We start from the raw sequence: 27,452 nt of genomic DNA on the forward strand, positions 1-27,452 counted from the left end.
TGTACGCTGAGTGATGCGAGTCGTTGCACGTACCTTCGCAGTAGCAGCTAAATTTTATAAAATGCCCGGACATAGGAGACAACCAGAGGCAGACACCCTCATGTTATGGATACAGCAGCATATGAATCGAAGGACATTGTTAGTTAATACTGCAGATATATCCCTGACTGGATGACTACAACATCTAGCATGAAACCTTCATATTAGGTAACCCAAATATAAACTGGTAATCTGTAATGCAACAAAACATTAGGACTCAATAAACTTGCTTGGCTTTATCCAACTGATCAACTCCCCCACCAGACCTAACAAAAAATTAACAAGAGTCCATACTTAACTGGATTCTAACAAACCAACCAACCAAAATAAAATCCTCTGGATGTTCACCAAATACAAATAGTGACCATTTCCCAAACTATGCAGTAACAGAACAATTTAGCTCACCTTCAAACACCGTTTGAAATCATATATGTAATCTATCCAGATGTGATACAGCAACAATCATCTTAACTCTCACCCCTTTAAAACTGGAAGAAACAAACAGCAATGTCCCCAGATGAACCAGTACCTACTTCAACTACAGTTTCCTCATAGTGCTAAATAAATTAGCACTTTTCAGAACAAAAGGGGTAAAATAAAAACAGCACCATGACTAACAAAAAGTCACAAAGTGACAAAGCATGGAAACAATGGTACACAAACAAAACATGATAACTCACCTTCCAAAACCTCTATGTTAAAACAGAAAAAAAAAAACCTTACTACTGCAGCCTCTGAAATAATCAACATAATTCCAAATTACTCTGGTCATCCCTAAATAAATACACTAGCACCACCGACCTATCCTACTACAACTAAGAAAAATGATTCCTTAGCTACTCAATTTAATGACCATTTTATCCAGACAGCACTTTCTTTGACCGATGACGATCCCCAATTCTGCCCTCTCACTTCCACTATTTAAGCACACCTCAATCAATCATTTTCCTTTCACCATGTATCAAGTTCAACCACAAGAAAGCTTTTTTCCAAACTAAAACCAACAACCATAGCTGCAGACAAATTTCAAAATGAATTTCTAAAAATTGCTGTATATGCAATAGCTTTCCGTCTCTGTTCTGATTATTTGGTGAATTACTGTCTTGTTCCACTCATCTGGAAAAAATGTGTATATAATACCACTTCATAAAGGTGGTACATTAGCAAAATATAACCCATAGCTATCCTATCAACTCTCTTAAAATCCTACAGAAATGAATTCTTGCACAATTTTTTCTCTAATACCCCACTTAGGTTAAGGCCCAACTACAGACTACACGAACCCTCCCTAATTTCATTAGCACAGTTAATCAAAACAGAAATGATGGCAACCAAGTTTCTTCACTCTTCCTTGACCTATCCAAAATCTTCGCTTTGAACTTGACAACCTCGGACTTTCGCTCTCCCCTCTTTCTTGGTTCCACAGCTAATTATTCAATTGTAAGCAAGCAGTTAAATGGCAACAAGCTCTCAGAATTTGAAACCTGTTCCTGTCATGGCTCTTCAAGGATCAATATTCTGCCTCCTTATATTTAACATATTCTTAAAACAATTTATACGACTACTAAACTGGCCACCTTCAAACAATATACCAATGATTCCACCTTCATCTGTTCTGCCTCAACCATAACTAAACTACAGAAAACGTCAAACATGGTGGTCTTAACACCGAATACCCAAGCCAGAAACAGACATTTCACATAACTTGAAGAAACAGCACTATAAAAGAAACTACGTCAGACAAAACTTCTTGGGAGTCATAACTGAATACAAGTCTGCCCAAAACAAAAATGTGGATCATTTGACAGGGTCAAATACTACTTGACAAACACTGCCAGATCTACTTAGCTTCACGGCCTATCTTCTTTTATCACTACTCTAATGCCTTCCCAATACTCACAAACATTAATATCACCTACGAGACTAAAACGGTCAGCCTGCTATAACAAAGTAACACCATTAACAGTCAGTCTTGCATATAAAACTCATCACTGCCTGGTACTAGAACAACTTAACTGCCTTGAACGTAAACTCTATGGCTTTTTATGTCTCAAAACACTGGGACTAGTGGAATTTCCAAGTTGAATGCACACTGATTACCAGCTTAACTTCAGCTCTCCCAGTGTGAAAAAAGAAACTGAAAGACAAAAGCCAGGAACTTTGTCTCTTTTAGTAAATTAGACAAAAGCCAGGAACTTTTGTAACTTTTAGTAAATTCAGTTACAGGCTAGTAAGTACACTGCCTGGATGCCAAAAAGAAACTAAGACAGCCTAAGAAAAATCAACTAGAAAGGTGAAGAGAAAACAAGAGACTTGGAAGACTACCACAGCTGTTCAGCAAAAAGCAGTTCAAGCTCCAGCTTTGGTGTAGCACATGGCTTCCAGCAATCTAGAGGAAAAAAATAAGTCAAATGTGCTCAGAGCTGATTAAAATAAACTCAAATAACAAAAGGCTGGAAAAAAGGGAAGATGCTTTAAATGTGTAGTCAGATAGAGCTGGTAAAACAGCAAAACTCAGAGACTGCAAAGAAAAAAAGACTGTGTTCAAGAAGAGATGTTGCAAAACATGGTAAAACTAGAGCACAGAGCACAGAGGGAAAATCTGAGATTTTCCGCTGTACCAGGAGCAGACTGTATTAATTTTGTGAAGGTATAAATAAGGAATTATTAATTGAAAGAGCACCTACTGTATGCTCCAAACCTGACCATGAGAAAGTAGCGGAGACATGTATTAGTAAAGATGCAAACCTACCAACAGAAAGAGTTGATACTGACAAAACTTTGGCAACACAGCTAAGTATTACAAGTTGGAGACAGTAGAGTGTTTGTGGAAAATTATTCACTGTACACCAGGCAGAAGAGAAACACATTTACTCCAGTAATCAGGAAATGTTGAGAAGCAAGTGTGAGTTTCAAGCAGCTGTATCTGCCTGTCTTTAAAATATTTTTTTCCTGGGCAATCAAAATAATTTTTGGATGCAGAACAGGCTAAGGAGGAAATATAAAGTACAGCTGTGTACCTACCATAAATGTAGATGTTCGAGTGTATTCACTGTTGCAGTCATTACACTTGGGTTATCCACCGGCAGGCGACCCGCAGTCGGCCCGAGTTCCAAAGTCTCGGTCCGGCGTCGGTTGTTGTCGCTTCCTCCCTGACGTCAGTGCGCCAGGGGTATAAATGTTGCAACAGACACCATTTTCTTCAGTTTTTCTTGCCCCAGATGTCAGGTGCCCCCAGAAAGGAAGGCTGAAAAGATACAAGTATGCCAAACAAAAATGCATATAATACTATAAACATATTTTTAATCTACAAGCAAATACACCACATAGGTTGTATAGAGTTGAGAAGTACAGAATAGTCCCAGCAAAGAGGGGGATGGTGAGTGGGTAACCTGGACTGCAACAGTGAATACACTCGAACATCTACATTTATGGTAGGTACACAACTGTACTATGTTCATGTTTCACTGTTGCAGTCATTACACTTGGGTAGAATCCCAAAGCTGAGGTTGGTTGGCTGGGTCTAGACTGGATTTGGCGAGGCTAACAACCCCTGCAGAACTGCGGTGGCAAAGCCTGCTCTAGATTTGGAGTAGAGAGGTAGGTGGTAGTGCTTGGTGAAAGTGTGCACTGAGCTCCAGGTTGCAGCTTCTAAAATATCTTTGGTTGGTACCCCTCTGAGGAAAGCTGCTGATGTGGCTGCTGCTCTGGTAGAATGAGGCCTAATGCCCTTCGGCACACATTTGCCATGTTGTGCATAACAGAAGCGGATGCAGTGTCCTATCCATTTGGAGATTGTCTGCTTTATAATTGGCTTTCCTTGTGATCCTGCAGCATATGCTACAAACAGTTGCTAAGTTTTTCTGAAGGCTTTTGTTTTGTCCAAGTAAAATCGTAGCTGCCTGTGTATATCCAAAGGGTGCAGAAGTTTTCCCCTTTATTCTGGGGATTTGACTAGAAAGTAGGCAAATTAACGGTTTGGTTTAAGGCCACATTGGAGACCACCTTTGGCATGAATGTGGGGTTTGTTCTAAGAGAAACCCTGTCTTGATGGAAAATGAGGAAAGGTTCTACAGCCATCAATGCCTGTAACTCTGAGACTCTTCTTGCTGAAGTTATTGCTAGGAGCAGAGCAGTTTTCCATGACAGAAATTTAAGATCAGCTGTGCTGGCTGGTTCAAATGGAGGCAGTGTTAATTTCTCTAAAACAAAATTGAGGTCCCAAGTTGGTAGTGGTGCTCTTCTAGGGGGTCTTATATTCTTTGCCCCTCTGAGGTACTGTCATAGTAAAGAATGTGAAAAAATAGGAGGATCCGCACTGTAATGAGCTGAAATGGCAGAGGCATGGATTTTAATAGCTGAAAAAGATAGGCCTTTGTCCAACATCTCAGTCAAGTATTGCAAAATCTGAGGTATATTAGGGATCAGTGGGTCGAGTCCTTGTGCCTGGTTCCAAGCACAGAATCTTTTCCATTTTTCTGCATAAGATTTCCTAGTGCTGGGCCTCCTGGCTTCCAAAATTACATCCATTACAGCTTTAGAGAGAGTTGCAGTCTGAGTGGCTACATTATTCGCCATGCTGACAGGTGTAAGGTACTGAGCTGACTGTGCAGAATCTGATAGTTTTGCTGTGTCAGAAGATGAGGGATTAGAGGAAGAGGCCAAGGTGGGTCCTGAGTCAGAGTTTTTAGTATTAGATACCAGTGTGCAATTAGGATCATTTTTGGCCTCTCTTGTCTGACATTTAGAAGTACTTTGGTGAGAAGAGGTATTGGAGGGAAGGCATCGACTGTCAGGTTTTTCCAGCTGAATGACAGAGCATCCACTTTCCATGCTTGAGAGTGATAAGTCCTTGTGCAAAATGTCTGTATTTGGCAATTGTGAGGGGAGGCAAATAGATCTATGTCTGGGCATCCCCACTCTGTTGTTCTCATGTTGAACACTTGTGGATTTAGCTTCCATTCGTGAGGATCCATGAGATTTCTGCTTAGTTCGTCTGCCAGTGTATTTTTTGTTCCTGGCAGGAATTGTGCTTGCAGATGTACCTGGTAGGTCAGTGCTGTGTTCCACAAAGTTCATGGCTTGTCTGCATAGGGGGTAGGAATGTGTGCCCCCTTGCTTGTTTATGTACCACATAACTGTAGTATTGTCTATCTTTATCAGTAGTTGTCCTGGGTGTATTAGGCCCTTGAAGGCTGTCAAGAGTATTTTGTACAGCTAGCATCTCTTTTTGATTGATGTGAAGATGCATTTGCTCCCTGGGCCACGTGCCCTGAATACATTTTCCTGCCATATGTGTTCCCCAGGCATAATCCGATGCATCTGTTGTTATTGTCTGCCTGGCTGTAGGCAAGGTGAAAGGCTGTCTTTTGTTGTGGTGACAGGCCTGGGACCACCATTGAAACTCCTGTTGTAGGCAGGGGATTAAGGTTATGATTGTCTCTAGGCTTTGACAATGCTGAGTCCAAACACTTTTTAGATACCATTGCAGTTTCCTCATATGCAGCTTTGCATATGGAATTAGTAGTATGCTGGATGCCATGAAACCCAGGGCCTGCAGATTTTTTCTTGCAGGGAGCTGGGTCTTTTTTGCCATCATTTGAAAGTAGTCAATTTCCTTTGCTTGTCTGGTGTGAGATAAGCCATCTGGGCAGATGTATTTAAGCTTGCACCCAGGAATATTATCTCTTGAGAGGGCACTAGTTTTGATTTATTTTCGTTTACTGTGTACCCTAGGCAAATTAGCAACTTTTTTACAAATGCCAGGTGCTTTAGAAGAATATCCTTGCTCTCTGCTTGAATAAGGCAGTCGTCCAAGTAGGGATATATTTGAATTCCTTTTTGTCTGCAAAATGCAATTACTGGAGCCAGGCATTTTGTGAAGACCCTGGGCACAGTAGATAAGCCAAAGGGCAGTGCAGAGAATTGGTAATGCATTGAACCTGCTATAAATCTGAGGTATCTTCTGCACGATTGTCTGATTGGGACGTGCAGGTATGCCTCCTTGAGATCCAAAGTAACTAGCCAAGCCTCCTTGTCCAGCATGGGCAGGAGTTGCTGTGGTGTTAACATTTTGAATTTTGGTACATCCAGGAAAGTATTTAAAATTGACCGGTCGAGTACTGGCCTCCAGGCCTTGTCTTTTCTGGGTACTAAGAAAAGTCTTGAGTAAAAACCTTGTCCCTGTTCTTCTTGTGGAACTTTTTGAATAGCTCCCATTTCCATAAGAGCAGCTATCTCTTTTTGTGCCTCTGTCCACTGGTTTTGTGGCAGGTTTGGCATACCCTTTAGTTTTGGAAGCATGTGGAAGTGGAACCTGTTCCCCTGAGAAACTATATTCAGCACCCATTGGTCTTGGGTGATCATGTGCCAATTTTTTGAGAAAAGTGCTAGCTTTCCCCCTAGGGGTGCTTACAACTGGTAATAGCTTGGCATTTGCAGAGGGAAGTCATTGTGTTTGTTTCCTATAGGGTTGTGATTTGTCTTCTCCTCCTTTGGGGGTTGAAGCTCCCCATTGCCTAGGTCTGTAGGTGTCTTGGGGCTGAGATCTGCCTCTTGGGCGTCTGTAATCTGCCTGTTTGTGGCCTGTCTGACACTGGAAAGGACCAATTTTTTGAAGGCCAGTTTCTGCTAAATCTAGGTGGTTGAACCTGTAAGAAATCTTTCACTATTTGCATTGACTTTGCTTTATCCTCCATTTTCTTTAACACCTCGTCTGCCTTAACACCAAATAAAGTATCATGCTGTAGAGGTGCATCCAATAACATTACCTTAACATGGTCAGGTAAACTCTGTTCTTTCAACCAAGCACGTCTTCAAATAACTGAGCCTGTAACTGCGGCTCTACAAGAAGCCTCTAATGAATCAAAACCACATTGCAGAGTATGCTTTCCCACTTGTTCAACTGCATGCAATAATTCCTGCATTTCTTTACTGTCTGGACTTCCTGTATTTGTAACCATTTTCTGCTTTAACAATGACATGAGATACTGTTGATATTTAAGCATGTGAAACTGACAGTTTAAAGCTCTTACAGCTAAAGTTGCAGAAGTGTAAACTTTTTTCCCCCATCTGTCCAGAGCTCTGGAATTCCTATCTGAGGGGACAGGATTTTTACAGTGGAAGCTTTAACCCCTTTAGGACCTTGAGAAATTGTTTCTGGGTCTGCAGCGGGGTTTTTGTAAAGGAATTTATGAGAGTCAGGGACCCTGTAGTACCCGTCTGGCTTTACTGGTGCAGGGGGTAAAGAATCTGGAGACAGACTGGATTCAGTAAAGACATCATCTACAATATCAAGCACAGGAGGGATAGCCAGGGGTCTGTGCTGTGGCAGTAAAAGGAAATCTCTGAGCCTTTTCTTGGATTCTGAGCAATCCTGGCTCTCCCAGTGGAAATGCTGCATCATGGTGTGCAGGGTTTCCCCAAAAGAATAATCCTCAGGTGGAGAGGCTGAAGGAATGGACTCTTCAGCATCAGAGTCCTCATAAGGAGGGAGAGAATAGCCCTGATCAGAAGAAGAATCAGAGGAAATGGAAACTTGATCAGAGGAATCATAATCTGTCTTGCCTAGGCCTTATGTCAGGAGGGGGATGGGAGCCCCTGATTAAAGTAATTAGGTCCTCGGCCATTTTTAGCATCTGTTTCTTTGGCATAGAAGACTGCTCTGGAGAATGCTGCACTTGTTTCCTTGTCTTTGACTTTGCCTTTGCTGCTGTAGTAGTCTTAATAGTAAGTTGTGAAGGTCTGAAGACGCCCTCAGAAGCCGGTGCCTGCTCAGCGGCTCCGGACCCATCTGAGGGCATAGTTTTCGTAGGCCCAATACCTTGAGTTTCCACAGGCCTCGGGGCCTCCACGTGGCTGTCGGTTGCGGCCTGTGGCTCTGAGGTAGCAGGTGTCAGGGGCTGCGAAAGCGCCTCACTGAGAACCGGCGACTGGCCTAGAAGAGGCTTTGTCGTCGGTTTTTGGACCTCGGATGCCTGTCTCTTTCTTTGTCCTTGCGTTTTTTTATAAATAGCGGGCGTCGGCTGATCCGACGGCATTATATAGTTAAATCTTCGTCCAAAGTAATGTAAAGCAAATTCAAACCGACGTTTTAAAGTGCGTTTATTGAATCTAGCACAAAACCAACAACTAGTGACGTCATGATCAGGGCCTAGGCAAGGAATGCAGTAAGAGTGAATCAAGTCCTTATGAGGTATTTGCTTCCCACAAGAAATACAATTATTAACTTTTACTGACATCGGTTTGGAGCAAGAAAAAGTTTCCCCAACGGGGTACTTAGTTTTATTGAAGACTTCAGTTCTGAAATTCAATTTTGAAAATCTCAGGAGTCGGCCAAACGGCACTTGCAAACTGCTTTTGCTTGGGGCACTGCACGGCAAGAAAGACTGGAGAAAATGGCATCGGTTGCAACATTTATACCCCTGGCGCACTGACGTCAGGGAGGAAGCGACAACAACCGACACCGGACCAAGACTTTGGAACTCGGGCTGACTGCGGGTCGCCTGCCGGCGGATAACCCAAGTGTAATGACTGCAACAGTGAAACACGATGAACATAAGTATGTTCACAAAAAAGTGGCCCATCATGCAGAAGGGGACTCTGCTTCTCATTCCTCTGACAATAAACCACATTAAAAGACTTTGACAGTGAAACGTTTTCCACTATTCCAAACAAAAATGCTTGAGAGACCAAGAAAAGCACAGAAGTTGACTAGCAATGAGTACCTTGGAAATTAACTGAAATCTAGAGTTGGGTGATGGAGATGAACAGCAGCAGCAACACAGAAATTAGTGAATAAATGTGAGACTGCAAAGCATCAATTACAACTGTGAAATATGGCTTTATAAAAAAAATGTGGAAAGAGTGGATTTTTGTTGATTCTGTTAAACCTGTGGGGAAATGAAAGGCATCTGCCTCACTTCACGTTATGAATGTTTAAAGGACAATGAGGTAAGGGGAAGAGGAAGCAAAAAGATAACCGTAAATCAGTTTCTGTTCCTAACAGTATTTCTATGAAACATTTCATGATATGTACTGTATGTTTTATAGTAAAGCATTTTTAAATGTTCTTGCATGTGATAAAGGCACTAAAGTAAACAGATGCCCTTTTGTCTCTCTTTCTTTCAGTCTTTCCTGGTATTGACAAGTGCAGGCATTACAACGCAAAAGAAAAGTAAAGGATAGACAAAAGCATGTTTAAGTTAACAGGCTGCAATCTTGGGTTGTTGAAATGGGGGATATGGTGCAAAAGTACACAGATCATAATATATGTAGAGTTGATACATTTTCTCTTACTTTTGCATAGGTGAATATCTGGATCGAGACCCTTGGCTTAATTTAAAAACATTTAAGTGGAAATAAGTAAATAAGAGAACAATGAATATAATGAAAAGTTTTCTCTTTAGCAATAAACATTTCAGCTGGTCTTTAGAAACCTATTAAGTTAAGTTCTGGGGGTGTCTTTTTTGAGTTTTCATTAAAACAGGTGGTCTTGTAACATGTGAAAAATGTTCCAATCTTGATAAGAAAAAAACTGTATAAAAGGATTAACCAGGCCAAACACTAGTGGGTGCATGTATCACAAAAGCTGGAAATAGACATTTAAAAACTGTCCTTTACAACAGGTGGGAATAACGACTTTTTATCATAATGACACTTTTCATATTATCTTGGAATATGAATGGTCTTACAGGTATAGACAAAAAGGAAAGAATAATTATATTAACACATGCACAGTGTAAACAGCAATGCTACAGCAGACACATTTGGAAAGAATCCAGAAAAAGAAGTGAATTCCGCTAAACAGAACAAAAAACAATGCAAATATTGGAAGAGCGTTGCACTCTGAAGAATCTGAAGAAGGCTTGAAAAAGCTGAAAGCGCTTGTCCATTGTTTACATCAAAAGGGTTCTTCAGGTTTATGTTGGTTTTTTATGTTTTTATGACATCCACATGTTTTAAAGCTGTGGAATTACAACACCACTTGACTTTTACAACAGCAAAGCTCTATATTTCATATATTATGGATTCAATATGGTAAAAGCCTGTTATTGAAGCTGTTGTTTTGAAGCTGTCTTTTCGCCATTTTGGTTGCTTAGCAAGTTTTGAATACTCAGATGAAATACTAATACTTGTGGTGCAATGCTCTTCCAATATTTACATTTAGAAAGAACTGAGCCTGTGAATTTTACAAAAGAGGATTTCAGGACAGATACTCATCAGAATACCAGGGACAAAGGAAAAGAGCAGTACTTACATTAACTGCTATATCTCCATCAGTGATAGAAGAGGGGGAAAAAGAATGTCAGATTTGTGGTATTAAGGGATTACTGGCAAGGAATGAAGATTATGCTGGCAATGTCTTTATACTCCACTTAAAACTGCTATTATGGAGCTGAAACCAACTGGAAGAAATAATCAACTTTTAGCAGGGAATATTACTTATAGGTGAGGACTGGAATTTGATTTGCAACAAGGATGTATCTGGGGGTCCGAGAAGGGAAAAATATAACAACAGGGTAGAGTCCCAAAAAAATATGAAAATATTTGGTATGGAAGATGTGAATTCAGTGGTAGGAATTCAAAGAGAATTGATATATAATTCTCCAAAGTACAATAACTGGGTTAGCCTACATAGAAATAAATTTCACAGGAACACTTGTATTTAATTAAGAACTTTGACACACATCAGAAGTTCAGATCATGCACCAATAATTACCAAGATAAAAATGCAGAGTAATGAAGTAAAAATTAGACACTGGTGCTTCCCCACATACCCTTTAAGAAGAGAAGATTTTAAGGTATGGACTACTGGAAATTATTCAGGGGTTATTAGGGAAGTTTATTTGGCTGCCAGCCTAGCCAGATAAAATTTTATATATAATTCTATCATTTAAATATTAATGTAAGGCACAGGCTTGTTGTCTTAAATGGAAAAAAACTGCTGTTAAGATGTGGAACTGCAAAAAAATGTCACAACAGTGCTCTCTACTGACCAAGTAAAAGCATGTTTTGACCCTTTGATCTAAAGTCGGCTCCAGCCCATCTAGATGAAGACATTCTTTCTATTGTTTTAACCAAGAGTTAAATTGCTAGATTTAAACATGCAAATGTATTTTTATTGCTCTGCTGCCTGACCAGCTGCAAGATAACACAAGGAGAGGTTAAGAATGTAAATGCAGTTTCTGTTAGCCTGGGAACCCAGGGAAGTGTGAAGAATGATGCAATGTGTAGCCTGGGAACCCCGGGAAAGTGTGAGGAATGATGTAATGTGAATCAGAACTGTAATTTCAATTTAAACAGAGAGAACCAGAGATTACTAAGCATTTTTGTCTTGACTATCAAACTCACAGCACTGTTTTGCTCATACAAGTTATCTTAGAATTGTGTTTTCTTTTAGAAATAGCTAGGAACTAGAAAGATTAGACTAAGTGTTTTTCTGTGCTGTCAGAACTGTACTACTGAATTATTTTGAGTATTTATCTATGATTTCTAACTCTTGACTAGCACTGTGTAAGAAGTATTGTCTGGTGTTTTTAGTATTTATTATTAAATATTTTAAAACCTTTCAACTGTGGCTGTTTTGTGTAGAGATAAGTTAAGCTCTAGAGTACATTGCATATTTATAGTGATTACTGTACAAGTCACTCCAAATAAGCCTTGACTGTTTAGTTATACTATCAATTGGATAATAATATTGCACAGTAATAACTGGACACCATTTTAAGGGCCTTTGAGTAGCTGATAAATATTAGCTGTGTGGTGGCAGGAGGTACTACCGTATAGTCTGGGTAATAGGGGCACAGCTGGAGAACCTGTGCCAGCCTTTCCCTGGATTGTCTGTGTGGTTGTATAAACTCTTATCTCAAAGTGTGTGTCAGCTACTTGGGAAGGGACATGAAGCACTGGTTGGATAGAGGGGGTGCTGGAGGTTTTAGCTTGCCCAGCTAGGCTGAGATCTGGACCCTATAGCTGTGCCAGTGGGGAGTCTTATTGGGGACCTGGAGAGCAAGGGAGCGACCAGCCCCAGACTGACTGCGATCTCTGTATGCTCTTAAGGGAAATTGCACTTTACTGTGTGTATTTCTTATCCTTTCCTCCTATGTGAGATGCCCTCTCTGGTGTTAGTAGTGATGATTGAGGCTCCTTGATTGCTGGGCCAGGGCACGGGCATCACAAGGGATGATGGAAAGTACTCCAGAAGTTAAAGCTAGTGAATGGGATAAATTGAAAAAGGACTTTAAAAATAGAGTAGAACTAAAAGAAAAAGAGATGTGGTTGAGAAGTAAAAATAATTATTTAGAGTGTCTGACAAAGATTAAAGTACTACAGAATAAGGAGAAGATCACAGAATAAGAAGAGGCTCAACTGCAGACTGCTAAAGACAAAATAAGGGAGTACCTGGAAAATATGCAGGTGTTTGATAAGATTGCAGTTAAGCAACTGTTTTTGATAACTCCAGAGCACAAAAACCTTTGGCATAACAACTTAGCAGAAAGTAGAAAGGATATGTTGCCAAACTTAGGGAGCCTATAGCAAGAAAAATAACCAGAAATTTTGTAAGAGTATTAGAGATATTTTGGAAATTTTATAAAAATTTGTATACATCAGAGTAGTAAGGAAATCCAGAAAAAGCACAAATGGAAATAGTATGAAAGACTTAAATATGCCAAGATAAGAGGTAGATGAGGCTCAACAATTAAGGTAGGAAAAGATGAGATAAAAATGGTGATGTATAACCAATCTGTATGAATGTCTCCAGGAATAGATGGTATTGCATTGCAACTTTGGAAGCTAGGAACGAAGAAAAGTGATAAAGATCTGGAAGGTTTTGTTTAACAGCATTTTAAAAGAAAGTAAAGCACCAACAACCTAGAAAAAGGTGTGAGGGCTGAAATACCTACAGTCCATAAAGACCCATAAGATTCAGCTTCATATAGCCAGATTTCAATTTTAAACCATGATTTTGAAGTATTTATATCTATAATGGCTAAAAGCATGGCAATGGTGTTGCTAAAATTGACAGATATGGATCAATACAGTTTTGTGGAGGGTCGGCAAACACGAGACATTAATAAAATGACAACAATCCACAGGGACGCAGAATGTGAGAAAATACTTCTGTTCTTAGTGGGTTTTGATGCAGAGGAAGCATTTGACAGAGTAAGCTGGGATTTTATGAGTAGGGCAATGGAAGCATTTGCTTTCCTAATACAACAGTAATGTTAATTAGGAGGACATATGAGGGGATCAGAAGATCTGTAGTGAGAGTAGGGAACAGGTGGAGGAGACCCTGGAGAGATGGAGATATGCTCTAGAGAGAAGAGGAATGAAGGTCAGCAGGACTAAGACAGAATATATGGGTGTGAATGAGAGGGAGGATAGAGGAATGGTGAGGATGCAAGGAGTAGAGGTGGCAAAGATGGATGAGTTTAAATACTTGGGATCAATAGTTCAGAGTAATGGTGTGGAAGAGAGGTGAAGAAGACAGTACAGGCAGGATGGAGTGGGTGGAGAAGAGAGTGTCAGGAGTGATTTGTGACAGACGAGTACAAGTAAGAGTGAAAAGGAAGGTCTACAAGAGGGTAGTGAGACCAGTTATGTTATATGGGTTGGAGACGGTGGCATTGACAAAAAGGCAGGAGTTAGAGCTGGATGTGGCAGAGATAAAGATGTTATGATTTGCACTGGGTGTGACGAGGGTGGACAGGATTAGGAATAAGTATATTAAGAGGGTCAGCCCAGGTTGAAAGGTTTGGAGACAAAGCCAGAGAGGCAAGATTACGTTGGTTTGGAAATGTGCTGAGGAGAGATGCTGAGTACATTGGGAACAAGATGCTAAGGATGAAGCTACCAGGTAACAGGAAAAGAGGAAGGCCTACGATAAGGTTTATGGATGTGGTGAGAGAGGACATGCATGTGGTTGGTGTGACAGAGCAAGATGCAGAGGACAGGAAGAAATGGAAACAGATGATCCGCTGTGGCGACCCCTAACGGGAACAGCCGAAAGAAGATGATGATGAGGGGATCAGAAGGTAAAATCAATATGGAGGATTCCTCTCTGATAAGTTGCATCTGAACAGAGGAACCAGGCAAGGGTGTCTTCTTTCCACCTCTGTTATCTGTGTTGTATTTAGAACCATTGGTAAAGAAAATAAGGGACTCAGAAATTCAATGATATGACTTGTATGGTATTCAAGAAAAGTTGGCTTTATTTGCAGATATTATTTTGCACCTGATGGAACCAGAAAGGACATCTCTGCATTATGAGCAGATTCAGTCTTTTTCAGGATACAAGATTAATGAAAATAAAACTAAGGGTATAGCTTTAAACTACATACCCACACATGAGCTGGTTGAGCAGTACTCATATTTATGGGGACATTTATCAAGTATTTAGAAGTATGGGTTAAAAATTATTATGTTATGGCAGCTAATGATATGTCGGAAGAGACTAAACAAAAGATAATATAAAAACTGATAAACTGGAAGCTCTTGCCTATGGATATAGACAGCAAGATACAAACAGTAAAAATATTTTTAGTCCCTTTAGTGTTATACACAGATCAGGTATATATTTTTTTATTAACCAGAGGAGAAGTTGTGGACAGTAATTAATGAAGAGCTGAAGGATTTTATCTGTGAAGGGAAGAGGGCAAGAATCAAGTGGGATAACTTGATCCTTCAAACAGAATAAAGAGGTTTAGGATTACCTGATTTGAATTAATGTTTTACAGGTTTAAAACTAACTAATCTGAAGGGATATTTTAGAGCTACACAGTTAAGGCTCTTATACAGAAATTAAACCGAAAGTTAGAATTCAAAGTGGAATGGGATGATGATAAAGCAGGAGGGGGGGTAATTCAAGAAATAAGGAAAGAGTGAGATTTTGGAAGCAGATCCTGAAGGGAATGAGAGTCATATAGAATATTATATTCATAAAGCAGCAAAAAGAATACTAAGAACTAAGCCAACATGGTTATGGAGAAAGGGGATTCTGCCAATAGGGATGACTGCAATTAGGAATACAGAGAATAAGCAAGAAAGGGCTGCAATTTATTGGAGGAAGCTGACACAGGAACCAAGGTGCTGGGGGCAGTTAATTAGAAAGTGAAAGGTAAAAGAATGGGAAGAGGCCAAGAAGACATTTGGACTGCAGGTTAAAGATAGTCTTCCCCATCAGGGATTATCAGAGTACAGACAGCGAGAAGGAGATAGGGGAATCTTAAATGAAAGACCTGCATTGGTTAAATTTTTACTTAAATCTAAAACAGCTCTTAAAAAAGGGGTAATTACTATGTCATAGAAAATACTGCACTATAACTATAGGAATCAAACAGAGGAGGTCAGAAAAGACTGGGAAGAGAGATTAGATAAGCAATTCAAGAAGAAAACAATGGCAGGACCTATGTGTGGCGCCGAAATATGCAACAAAATCTATAAGATTTAGGATTTTTGCCTGTAAGCATTTGCACAGACACTTTTATACCCCATGCAAACACTACATGATTTTTCATCAAGTAGCTGGAAAATGTTGGAGGTATAATGGGGAAGAAAGAGAGAACTGGCAGCATATGTTGTTTGAGTGTAATGAGTTGGCAGACTTTAAAAATTCCCTACAGAGTACTCTATGTCAGGAATACAGGGCAAGAAAATAAGTGCAACTTAGAAATTTTTTTTGAGCTGTGATACAGGATATGAACTGCCTACACACACTAAGGCTTTTCTTAAGTGTAGTTCTGGTAACTGCCAAAAAGCAATTACTAGAAAATGGAAATCAAAGTTTAAACCAACCATACTTGAAGTACTGAATATTGTAACACAGATACAAGAACATAAATGGGATCTTTAGAAAAGCAAGTAAATTGCAGAGAGAAATGGACAGTGTAGGACCAATACACACAGAAAAATATTTGGGAAGAGGAATGAGGATTAAGAGAAGGTCAAAAATGAATAATTTACGTAAACTTGGTTTGATTAGATTGTATACAAAAATATATGACGCATAATGTTTGTAAATGTGACCTTGTTACAAGTGTACCTATGTCACAAGTGACAATTCAAGAAAGTAAAAAAAAAGAAAACTCTGCAACTAAATCCCCATACACAAGGCAGACAGAACATCCACTCACATTTCTAATCCTACTTAAAGAACACCTATACCAAACTTGCCACTGCCTTTCTTTTTCCTCTGGCTGGACTTCTCCATAGGCTATTCTTGGCAGTAACTTCAACTTTGCTTTTACTCACCTGTTTCCATCAATATATTTTACTAACCACATTGAGACTTTTCACTCTTTCACACCTCTCTTATACTAACTATTCATATTGCTGCCTACACACCCATTTCACTAACTCTCTTCCTATACACACCTTCAACATAACTAATACTATTCCTTCCCATCAGATCCATCTAATACTCCACTAATACTCTCCGTTTTGCAGCTCGCTAATACCCAGCAAAGTATTCAGCATTAAAACTTGTTTTAATTTTAAATTTCTGTTAGCATTGCACTAAACACATATAAATCTCTGCTTACATATTTGTGAATTATGTACATCAAAACTGATTGACACCTTGTGTCATTTCATTGTGGAGCTTTTATTTCCTGGCATGTGTTGAAAATGACTTTTTGCCCAGTCAGACTTTCATGGTCAGCAAAGATAAATAGATTTGTTGCATAATTTATGTAAGTAGCATTATTTAGTTTCTATTTCTCCTTTTGGGATCTAGAAGTCAAATACTTCATCAGAAATGAACTTACATTTTAAATAAGCTGCTGTATTTATTCTTAATGATAGAGTCCAGTGCAGACACAGCCACAATCCTCAATATTCCTTATCTTGAAGGACTACAGAATGTCATGGTACATTAGACTGATTATCTCATTAAAGCAAGACTGATCTAAGCTGGTAAATCTTAGTAGATAGACTGTGTTGTCAGTTTGTTTTTATGTTAAAATGTGACTGCATGACTATCATATGTGCCTAAACACTCAATAACCGCAAAGTCAAATATAACATCTATGCAACTGGTAACTACTAAAATCAAGACTACAGTTATTACCTGAGGCTGATGATTTGCTCCAACCCAATTTACATCTGCCATGTAAATACAGTTATTACATGAGGGTGAAGAAACAATTTGCTACAACCTATTTACATCCACCATGTCAATAGTTTTTTGTTTGTGATAAGATGTAGCTAAAATGCAGACCAGTTAAAATCTGGATAATTGATGTTCCTTAATATTATTGTTGATCCTTTAGGTAAATAGTCATAGACAACTTGAATGAACTGTAAATGCTGGCAACTATCCATCTTTGGACTGCTTTAGCAAGACAGAATAAGCAGTGATTCATTCTGCAATCTATCAACAATTTTACCACCTAATAATTCACCATCATTACTGTTAAGGAACAATCCATGTTTTAACAGCAAATGCGGTAGCATAAGCATTACGCCATCTGCTATCAACTTCCTAAGACATTTGATTTTATTAGACTCACCAAAAATAAGGTTTAAAGTGCCCAACCATTCAGTTAATAGGGGATTTCAATATAACTAATAATTTATTACTGTCCTTTACTATACTTCCAGTATTACACATTTATAATACAATTAGATCCGGTGTGTCTAAACTGCCCAGTTGCAACTGTGCTGTACCTAAAATAATAATAACAAAATGATAAATAACTTCTGTAGTATTTTTCTTACAAACAAGACTTGCACTTTATGACGAAGCTGAATTCCATCCATGGCAAAAAGGTCTGAGTGATAAACTGCTTCTTCCTAACATTTCAGTAATATTATCCCTTTCTTCAAACAAAATTTCCGTAACCAGTTATTTACCATTACTGAATATTTTTGCCTTAGCAAAGCAGTGGTCAGACATTCTGGCTGAGGGCAGAATTTCACAGAATACGACATCGGTGAAACTTGAGATGCAGAGGCCAAGAATATTGTCTAAACATCTAGTCATACAGGATGATGTGCAACATTCCTCAAATCATTAATGGCAGAATGAATAAATACAGCACCATAATTGTATTTCTTGCAAAATAATTCTGGTAACACAGTAACAATATCTAATAACTTAAAGCCCTAAAAACTGGGAATAGTAATCGGATACTTATTTAAAAATAACTCATCTCAGCTATTTCTTAATCACAGATTAGCCAATTAAGAGAAAATTACTTTTGGGACCAACAGTATCATTATCCCCTACTGAAGACTTGGTGAACATTAAATTATTGACTGGACTGGCAATGTTGGAGGTATATTACTGCTCCCACTGCATGTCTTTTAATTTACTCCTTTTATCTTCAACAGCAGGATTTAGCTTGGCAATTTAACAACCTCTCTTGCCCTTTTTCTTCAATAAAAATTTTCTTTATCAAAAAGATTTCTCGACTTCTCTGTATTTTGCTCGATCAGCGAAATTCCACAATGATAGCAGCTTGTTTCATAAAAAGAAGTTATGTTCTTACTATAACGTTCCATCTGTGTTGTCGATCTTCATTCATTCTTGACTGATGGGTTCAACTCCAATCTCTCGAAACCAACTTGGCCATTATGCAAAGCTCGCACCAACCAAAATCTCTCGAGCTAAGGCTCTACCCGCAATGCCTCTCTCCCCATTATCTCAGATCGAGTTTGCCTAGTATAAAAGAAATGCAGAAGCCCTGTCTAAGGTATAACCCTATAACATCCCAGGACTAGGTCCAGACCTCCAGGAGTCTTTTGGAGGGGCAGGAGGGTGGGATGTCAAGAATGAATGAAGACCGACAACACAGATGGAACGTTATGGTAAGAAAATAACTTCTTTATTTGATGTTGTCAATCTTCATTAATTATTGACTGATGGGACAGAGTGCCTAGCTACTTTAGATCTTGGAAGGCCCTAAGGAAGGATATTCCTCAGCACCATAGAGCCAAAGGATGCTCTTCCCCTGGAGACCATGTTTAACTTGTAATGAGTGATAAAAGTATGCAGAGTAGCCCAAGTTGCAGCTGCACATATGTCTTCCATAGAAGTTCCGGAATGGAAGACAGCTGAAGTGGAAACAGATCTTGCAGAATGAGCTCTAACAGTAGATGACAACTTGAGTTTGTTTTGGTCGTATATAAAGGTAATACAGTCTCTCAGTCATTTTAACAGGTTGACCTTTGATACAGACTTGCCCAATCTGGGTCCTGAAAATGATAGTAGTTGGTCTGATTTTCTAGAAGATTTCATTCTATCCAAGTAAAAACGTAATGGTCTGTGGACATCTAACAAGTATAGACAATACTCTCCTCTGTTCGTAAATTTTGGAAAGAAAAATGGTAAGTCTATGGACTGGTTGAAATTAGACTCCAATACCACTTTGGGAAGAAAAGTGGGATTGGTTCTGAGTGATACTCTTTCTTTATGAAAAATGACATATGGATATTTCACACAAAGCCTGTAATTCTGAAATTCTTCTAGCAGACGTGATAGCTACTAGGAAGAGAGTCTTCCGAGACAGGAACTTGAGGTCGCAAGTGGCTGCTGGCTCAAAAGGCTGTCTTACTAGACACTGTAAGACCATGATCAAATCCTAAGGTGCTACAGGATCCTTGAAAGGGGGTTTTAAATGCAGAGTGCCTTTAAGAAAAATTTTGTATACACGATGAGACATCAAGGAATGGTCATTAAAACAGTTATGAAAATTTGAAATGGCAGCCAAGTGAACCCTAACTGTAGACGCAGAAGCCCCCATTTCAAGCAGGGTAGCTAAATACTGAAGTACCTTGTCAATTGATGCTGAGAAAGGTTCTATGTGATCTGCAGTAGCCCAAACTGAAAATCTTTTCCATTTGCTAAGATAAAGCTTCCTGGTGGATTGTTTATGGGAGGCCAGAAGTATTCTTTGCACTGGAGAGGACAAGTTATTCTGCCTGGCAATTACTGGAATTGGAGAAACCAAGCTATCCGCTTGAGATTTTGAAGACTGGGATGTACCAGACCCTGAGGGTGAGACAGTAGATCCAGAGCTGGGTCTAGAGTCCAGGGGCGGTGAGCCAGTTGAGGCCAAAGAAAGGGAAACCAGACTTGATGGGGCCAATATGGTGCAACGAGAATCACTGTGCTTCTCAACCACTGGGATTTCCTCAGAAAATGGGAGATCAGTGGAATTGGAGGAAAGGCATACAGTAGTCCTGTGGGCCAATCAAGAAGTGGTGCATATCTCGGGAACTCTCCGCGAGGGGGTATCAGGGCAAACTAGCTGCTGCATTTGGGCTTTATAGGAGAAGTGAACAGGTCACAGCAAGGCTGACCCCCATCGACAAAAGAGGTTCGTTGCTATGTTGGGATAGAGAGACCACTCATCATAAAGCAGGAGGATACATCTGCTCAGTTTGGCTGCAATCACGGAGTTCTCCGGGATATGCATTGCTATCAGAAAGTGACTGGAAGCAATTGCCCATTGCCAAATCCTTAGAGCTTCCCGACACAGAGGTTAAAACCTGGTTCTCCCCTGTTTGTTGATATACCAGACTACGGACATGTTGTGTTGTCTGATTGGATTGCAATTGTCCCTGCAGGAAGGGCAGCCTGAAAAGCTGGCAATGCTAAAAGCACTGCCCTCAATTCTAGAATGTTGATGTGCAAATTGGCCTCTTATGGGGACCAACTCCCTTGGACAGTCTGTCCCAGAAACTGCCCCCCCCCCCCCATCTGGGAAGCCTCCATGGTCACTATGGCCTTAGGCCGAGAGGAGGAAAGGAGTGACCCCCATAGATCATGTTCTGGCTTCATCCACCAAGATAAATCCTTTTTGCAGTGATTTGTTATCCAGACTGGATGGGACATGGGATGCTTTAGAACTCACCACTGTGACGCAAAGAGCCACTGAAGCAGCCTCATGTGATACCTTGTTAGGGGGAACTATTATTATTGTCACCACAGTGGATCCCAGAGCTTGTAGTACCAGACGAGCAGGAACTTGTTCTGGGAAATGATTACTGAAACTCTGAACACAACTTCAGGGAATCTATGTAGAGGAAGGGAGGCTGTACAGGACACTGTATTTAACCTGGCTCTGATGAACGCGAGATCTTGTGTGGGAGTCAACTGAGATTTTTCTTTGGTGATTGAAATGCCTAGTGTGTCGGCAAGATGTAGAGCAAGTCCATGGCATAAAGCAGTAGATGGCTGGAGGTGGCAGTGAGGAGCCAGTCGTCTAGATATGGAAACACGTGGTATCCTTGTAGTCTCAGATGAGCTGCTACGACTGCCATACATTTGGTGAACACCCTAGGTGCTGTGGTGAGTTCAAAGGGCAGTGCTCAAAACTGGTAATAACTGGCTCCTAGCTGGAAGCGGAGATACCTTCTGGAGCGTTTGTCCATTTTTATATGGTAATACACGTCCTGAAGGTATACAGAGCACATCCAATCATCCTTCTCTAGAAAAGGAAGGATAGACTGAACAGTGACCATCCAAATTTTTTTCTGTTATAAAAATTTGTTCAATAGGCTGAGATCCAAGATTGGTCTCCAGTCCCCTGTCTTCTTTGGCAATAAAAAGAATCTTGGGTAGAATCCGGATCCTATTTGGTCTGGTGGGAGTACTTGGATGACTCTTTTTCTGAAGCAGCTTTTGAATCTCTAGTGCTGCTAGATCCCTCTGACTGGGTGGAACATCGGGGATTCACTTTTGTGACTCTGGGCAAAGATTGAAGGGAATATGGTAACCTCCAGTAATTATTTTCTGCACCCAGGTATCCGAGGTAATTGTAAGCCAGGCTGAAAGGTGCAGAGAGAACCTGCCCCTGACTGCTTCCAGAGCTAAGCAATTGGGCCTCCATTCAGGACAGCTGATAGAGTTGTCCAGGAAAGGAATCTCTGGAGTCCTGGTTATGCAGACCCCCTTTTGCCATGGGAGGAGCGTTTTCCAGAAAAATTCCCCCCTCTGTCCCGGGGGGAATAGTAGCCACGTGTGTCTCAAAAAGGTCCTTGGGTTTTCTTGAACCAAATTTTTCCACTCCTCTGATTCCTGGAGTAAGGTAATTGAGGAGCAGAAAAATGAATGCCCACAGCAGAAAGGGTCTTTCCATCTTTTTCACATTTGGCTAGTGTGTGTCTGACTTTTTGGCCAAACAAGGATGTACCAGCAACAGGAGCACTGATAAAGGAAGATTTAGGGTTCCGCCAAATCAAGCAAGCATATCCAAGCGGGACGCCTAATAGCAATGCCTGTACCCGCTGCCCTAGACGTTCCTTTGGCTGTATGAGCAAATAAGCCGCATAGGCAAATTTGAGAGAGACTCCAGGGTGGCAAGCTGAGAGGCTACTTTATCTCGATTCCCGTCAGATACTGCTCCTGCAAGGGTATCTGAAAGTTCAGTTATTAGATCCCTTTGTAGTCTGGTAAAATGTGCCAAAAAGTTTAATAGCGGAAGTCGATGAAGCAAAGACCCGCTTCCCAAATCTATCCATCGTCCGAGACTCTCGGTTAGGAGGATGGATGGTTGGAACTCTCCTCGGCAAGTTCCTTTTTTGTGGCCGCTGCCATCACCACCATGGCATCCACTGCTAGACCCTATGGAGTCAGGAGCCTTCCACGCTCACTGAATGATCAACTTAACTAGATCGTCAAAAGACAGGGTCACCCAAGAAGTAGAAGCATGAGCACGAAAAGCTTGCAAAAACACAGACTCCTCAGAGGATGGGTTTGAGGGCTTCCAATCACAACTCTGTTTTAATATTTCTAGGATGTCCCCAAAGGAGACATCTTCTGGAGGTGACCGTGGGGACTGTTCCACTTCATTATAATCTCGGTCTTCAGTGAAAGATTCCTCAGGAGAATCCAGGTGCTTCCTCTTGCATGTCCTCTTATGGGGTGGCTCTTCAGGGGGGAGGTTCTGAGGAGGACTCCGAAGAGGGGATACCCTGAACTGGGGTGTCTTGCAGCTCTTGTGCCTGCTGTCCCGATGCAGCAGACTGTGACAGCTGCGAACCAGAGGAAATTAAAAATATGGCACTCCGATGAGGAAGAAACCAGCTGGAAGAATGCTGAGGCCAAAGCTCTCTCCATAATCTGGAAGGCTGGCCCATCCGAAGAGGGATGAGAGCCCAGAACCGAGAAAGACAATCTCAGAACCAGGGTCAAACCCCATTTCAACTAGCCGCCACCCAGAGTAGGAGCCAAGAGAGGGCTCAAAACTACCGTGGCCCCGAGAGCTGAAGATGGCACAGGGGAAATAACAGTCATCAGGCCAAGGATCTCAGAGCCAACAGCCAAACCATGATCCCGGGTGTGCAACGGATCTGAAGACCACAGAGTCAACTCCGGTACCGAAGTAAGATCCACTGTCAGCATCGAGGTAACTGACACTGGAAGCGTCGAAATGGGGGGGGCTCCAAACCATGAAAAGAGGTGAAGGAGTACAAACTGCTGGAGTCCGTGGAGAATAAGCCTAAGCTCCGGGTGGGAGAGAGGTTTGCAATGGTGCAGGGAGACCTCTGGCTGCTAAAAGCTAATCCACTAATCTGACTACGTCCAATTCCGATAGACCCCTGGAGGAACAAATTAACATTCCCGAAGGGGACTCAGGCCTATCTATAAAGGGACTTGGTTGTTAACCCAGAAAGGGGTCCACTGAAGGGGAATATCTAGTCCTAGGAATAACTTGTAAATCGACTTTCGGTACCATAGATTGATGTATGGATGGGGATTGTGGAACTGAATGAGATAATACTGGAGGCTGAACAGAAACTATTGTCGGTGCCAAAGAGTTCATTGGCGCTGAAGTAGTGGTCGGGGCCTTAGAAATTTTTGTCTGAACCGGTTCAACGACTGTCAGCACCAAGGAGGACTTAGTAACTTTCGGTGCCGTAGGTGAAGTTATCATCAATTTCGGTACCTTGGCTTTAGGTTCCAAAGAAACCACCAGAACCTATGGTTTTGTGACTTAGATTTATGTGCCGTAGGGGAGGTCAGCACAGAGTGACTTCTTTTCTTTGCCTCAGCTTTAGGAAATTTCGAAGTCTCCGCCTTAGAAAGGGCTTCAGAAAAAGGACATTTTTAATAAGCCTTTCAGAATAAGTTTGTTGCACCTTTCAGCTTAAAGTATGGGTGCTAAAGCCCTGGCAAATAGTACAAGTCCAAATGAAGGGCACCCAAACAATACACGCAGGAAAGATGCCCATCAGAGTTGGGCATCTTCCTGCCATAATCTTGAAACTGTTTAAATCCAGATGTCCTCTTCTGCTTTTCTGCCATACTGAAAAGTTAGCCTGTCACTAATATATACACACACGTGCACGCACACACACACAACAGAGAGGATTTTTTTTTTTTAAATATGCCAACAATGGTATAAGAAAATACCCAAACGGGTAAAGGGAGCAAGGGAAAAAGAAGAAGAAAAAGAGGATGCCAACAACATTATCAAAGATTACTAATGGTAATAGAAAAAGGGAGGAGGCCTGATACCAGCAATGGTAAAAACAGTTACCTAAAGGTAAAAAAGGTGGTAGGTATAGCCAGAAACGCAGTCACTAACTAAACAATAATACTGCAAAACTTTCTAGCAAAAAAAAAAATAAATAAATTTTTAAACAAAGTTTAAAGAGAGAAATTAAAGAACTTAGTCAAGAGCATCTGCTGATGCGTCCAATTTTCTACACGGCAAACAAGATCTGAGGTAATGGGGAGAGAGGCACTGTGGGTAGAGCCTTAGCTCGAGAGTTTTTGGCTGACATGAGCCATGTATAATGGCCGAGTCGGTTCCAAGAGGTCGGAACCAAACCCATCAGTCAGGAATGAATGAAGACTGACACCATCAGATCAAAAGTTTAGTGTTTTCCTTAGCTGACCAGGCACTGTAATCCTTAACTGATCTCCAGTTTAATATCACATCAGGGTACTGATTTCTTAGTAGTAACACATCTGGATTGCTTGCCTTGTGTTTTTCTATCCTTGTCTCAACAAACTGGCAGCATTAAGTGTGTATATAGACTCACTTTGTTTTACGTGCAAAACGTACTAGATATTGCAGAAGCGTTTTTGTAGTCTTTCTTTTATTTTACTGTATATCTGATAAACTGGGCCTGATATTTCTTGTCTTTATAACTTTCTCCCACTTAAGTTAGGCTTTAATTATTCTAGAGCCTGTGTTTCATTTAATTAATGCACTACACTACATAACTGTCTGCTCCACACAATCCAGTGGGGAATAAGCCTGCTCATCTGCTGTTATACAGTTCTTAATCTGCAACTACTGCTCGGTTATCCCGTGCACAATAATGGTCTACAATGCTTACATACTACTACCTTCTCCAGAATACAGAATGTTCTGTCAAAAGTTGTGCATGTGTCTTTACAACTGGATCCACCAGCTAACTGCAGTCATAATAAATTATTCTGAAATGTTTGCGTTAATGCTTCAATTACACAGAAAAGGTATTTTACTGCAAGATTTCACCAGTAGTTATGTATAGCCATTAAGGTGTACTGTTTCTGCCATTCAGTTTACATGAAATATACAGTTTGTATTTTTTTCAGGATAAGCTCTCTCCAAATCATGTTGCAAGCAGGTTCTTATGAAAGGAGAACCAAAAATAATACTTTTTTTCCCTAAAGAGACATGGTTGATCATTTTACAAATCACAGCAAATACAGATATTTTACATTTTCACACAGGCATGCACATATTTGACACTATGTTATCTATTTTCCCTAAATGCTGTAAAACAATGACAATGGGACTATCAAGGGGTCTTGTACTGACAACTTTAGAACAATGTCTCGAAGCAGTGGACAGATACTGTAATTTACAATCAAGATGGAATTTAGGCCAGAATGACCTTTGTAAACTGACAGGATGCAACATTAAAAAAAAAAAAGTCACCTGGCTAAAAACAGCATACAGTTTTCCTCTTTCTTTTCACAGTAAATAAAGACAAAATCTCAAAAATATAAAGCTGTGACTTCAGATCTAAAAACAAGTACAACTTCTCTATAAAGTGATTTTTTCTTTCATTGTATACATTGAAGCATAGAAATTAGAGTTTTTCAATAAATTCAAGATGCAGTTACTCCTTTGCCTTTGATGGAAAAAGCTTAGTTTAAGCACGTTTTCTAATGCCAGCAATATTCACTGAAAAGTAGTGCTGAACCAGTCTGGAGATAAAAGCTATTCTGGGGACAGATCTTCTCAAAATGCTCATCAGTTAAGGGGGGTAAATGCATGCAGTTTGGAGGGCAATATTGAAATAAAATGGTTGAGGAAACAAATCGGTATGACAGAAACAATAAAGCATGTCCTATGAGTGCTTTGTTTGTTTTGGTAAAAGTGATGTTATAAACAACAAAAACATGGAGAAAATAAGCCAGGCTAGTCAAGGGATCCCTTCAGCCTTCATATATGCTGATGATGTGATACTTAAATAGGGATGAAAGAAAAATTGCACGTTTTCAAAACCAAATCGGGGAAACTGTAATTACAGCCAGCAAAAGAAAGAAAAGTAAATTGTTTGAAAATACACTGGAAATAAGCAGAATGCACTTTACCAAAAAAAATGTAAAGACTTTGAACACCAAGTATGGTCAGGAGGGTCACTGACTGAAAGAATGGAAAGAAAGTTTGAAAATAAAAAGAAGAACAATACAACATTTTTTAAGTGTTTCTTTAAAAGTGTAACCTGACACTGTGCTATTTGGTGTTCTAAACCCAATGGCTGGGAGTTCAGCTTTCCAGATATGTTAGAGAAAGAACAAATGAAAAGTATAGTTGTGTGAGGTAACTTACCATAACTGTAGATGTTCTAGCAGATCACTGTTGCCCTAGCCTATGCTATATGGGTTAAACTCACTGGCCAGCTTTCCCAAAAGTACGGTTGTGTAAGGTAAACTTACCGTAACAGCAGATGTTCAACTGATCACTGCAGCTGTAGCTTTAGCTAAAAGAGGTACTGCTGATATTTGTTGGGAGACAGTTCCACAGTTTTACAATGTATACAAGACTACAGGCAGTCACCATCACAATTTTTACATTTTTTTTAATTTCTGAGTAAGCACTAATTGTTTGTTCAGTGAATGGCAGTTCTCTCAGAGGCAACTACCAGTTTAATAACTGGCTAGTGGCACAGTATCTAACTGGGTTGTAGAGGATGCTGTCGACAGTCTTAATGTGAGTGTAGGCTAACAGATTACAAGACAGTGCTTTGTTCAGTTAACCTGTTGGAGTACATTACGAGGCTTCCGTGTCAGCCTTTAATGGCACAGCAGCTGCTTTCTCAGCACCCTCAGCTTGCAGGTCTAGGATAACCAGGTGGGCAAGAGATAAGTTCTATGATACAAATGATTTTTTAATGTTTTCCACAGCTCAAGGACTACATCTAAAAACAACAATGGAGTTAATATCTTGCTTTATTTAATC

General features: G+C 40.3%; 1 protein-coding gene across 1 annotated transcript in view; it reads right to left on the reverse strand.

Moving 5' to 3' along the window:
• Positions 1 to 27,452, reverse strand: part of LOC122794008 (zinc finger matrin-type protein 1-like) — a 1,739,900-nt gene that overhangs the window by 1,689,124 nt on the left and 23,324 nt on the right. The gene's annotated exons all lie outside the window — the stretch shown is intronic.

The sequence above is a fragment of the Protopterus annectens genome, chromosome 2.part1 (assembly GCF_019279795.1).
Source record: "Protopterus annectens isolate FY-2018-M chromosome 2.part1, PAN1.0, whole genome shotgun sequence".
Classification (NCBI taxonomy): Eukaryota; Metazoa; Chordata; order Ceratodontiformes; family Protopteridae; genus Protopterus; species Protopterus annectens.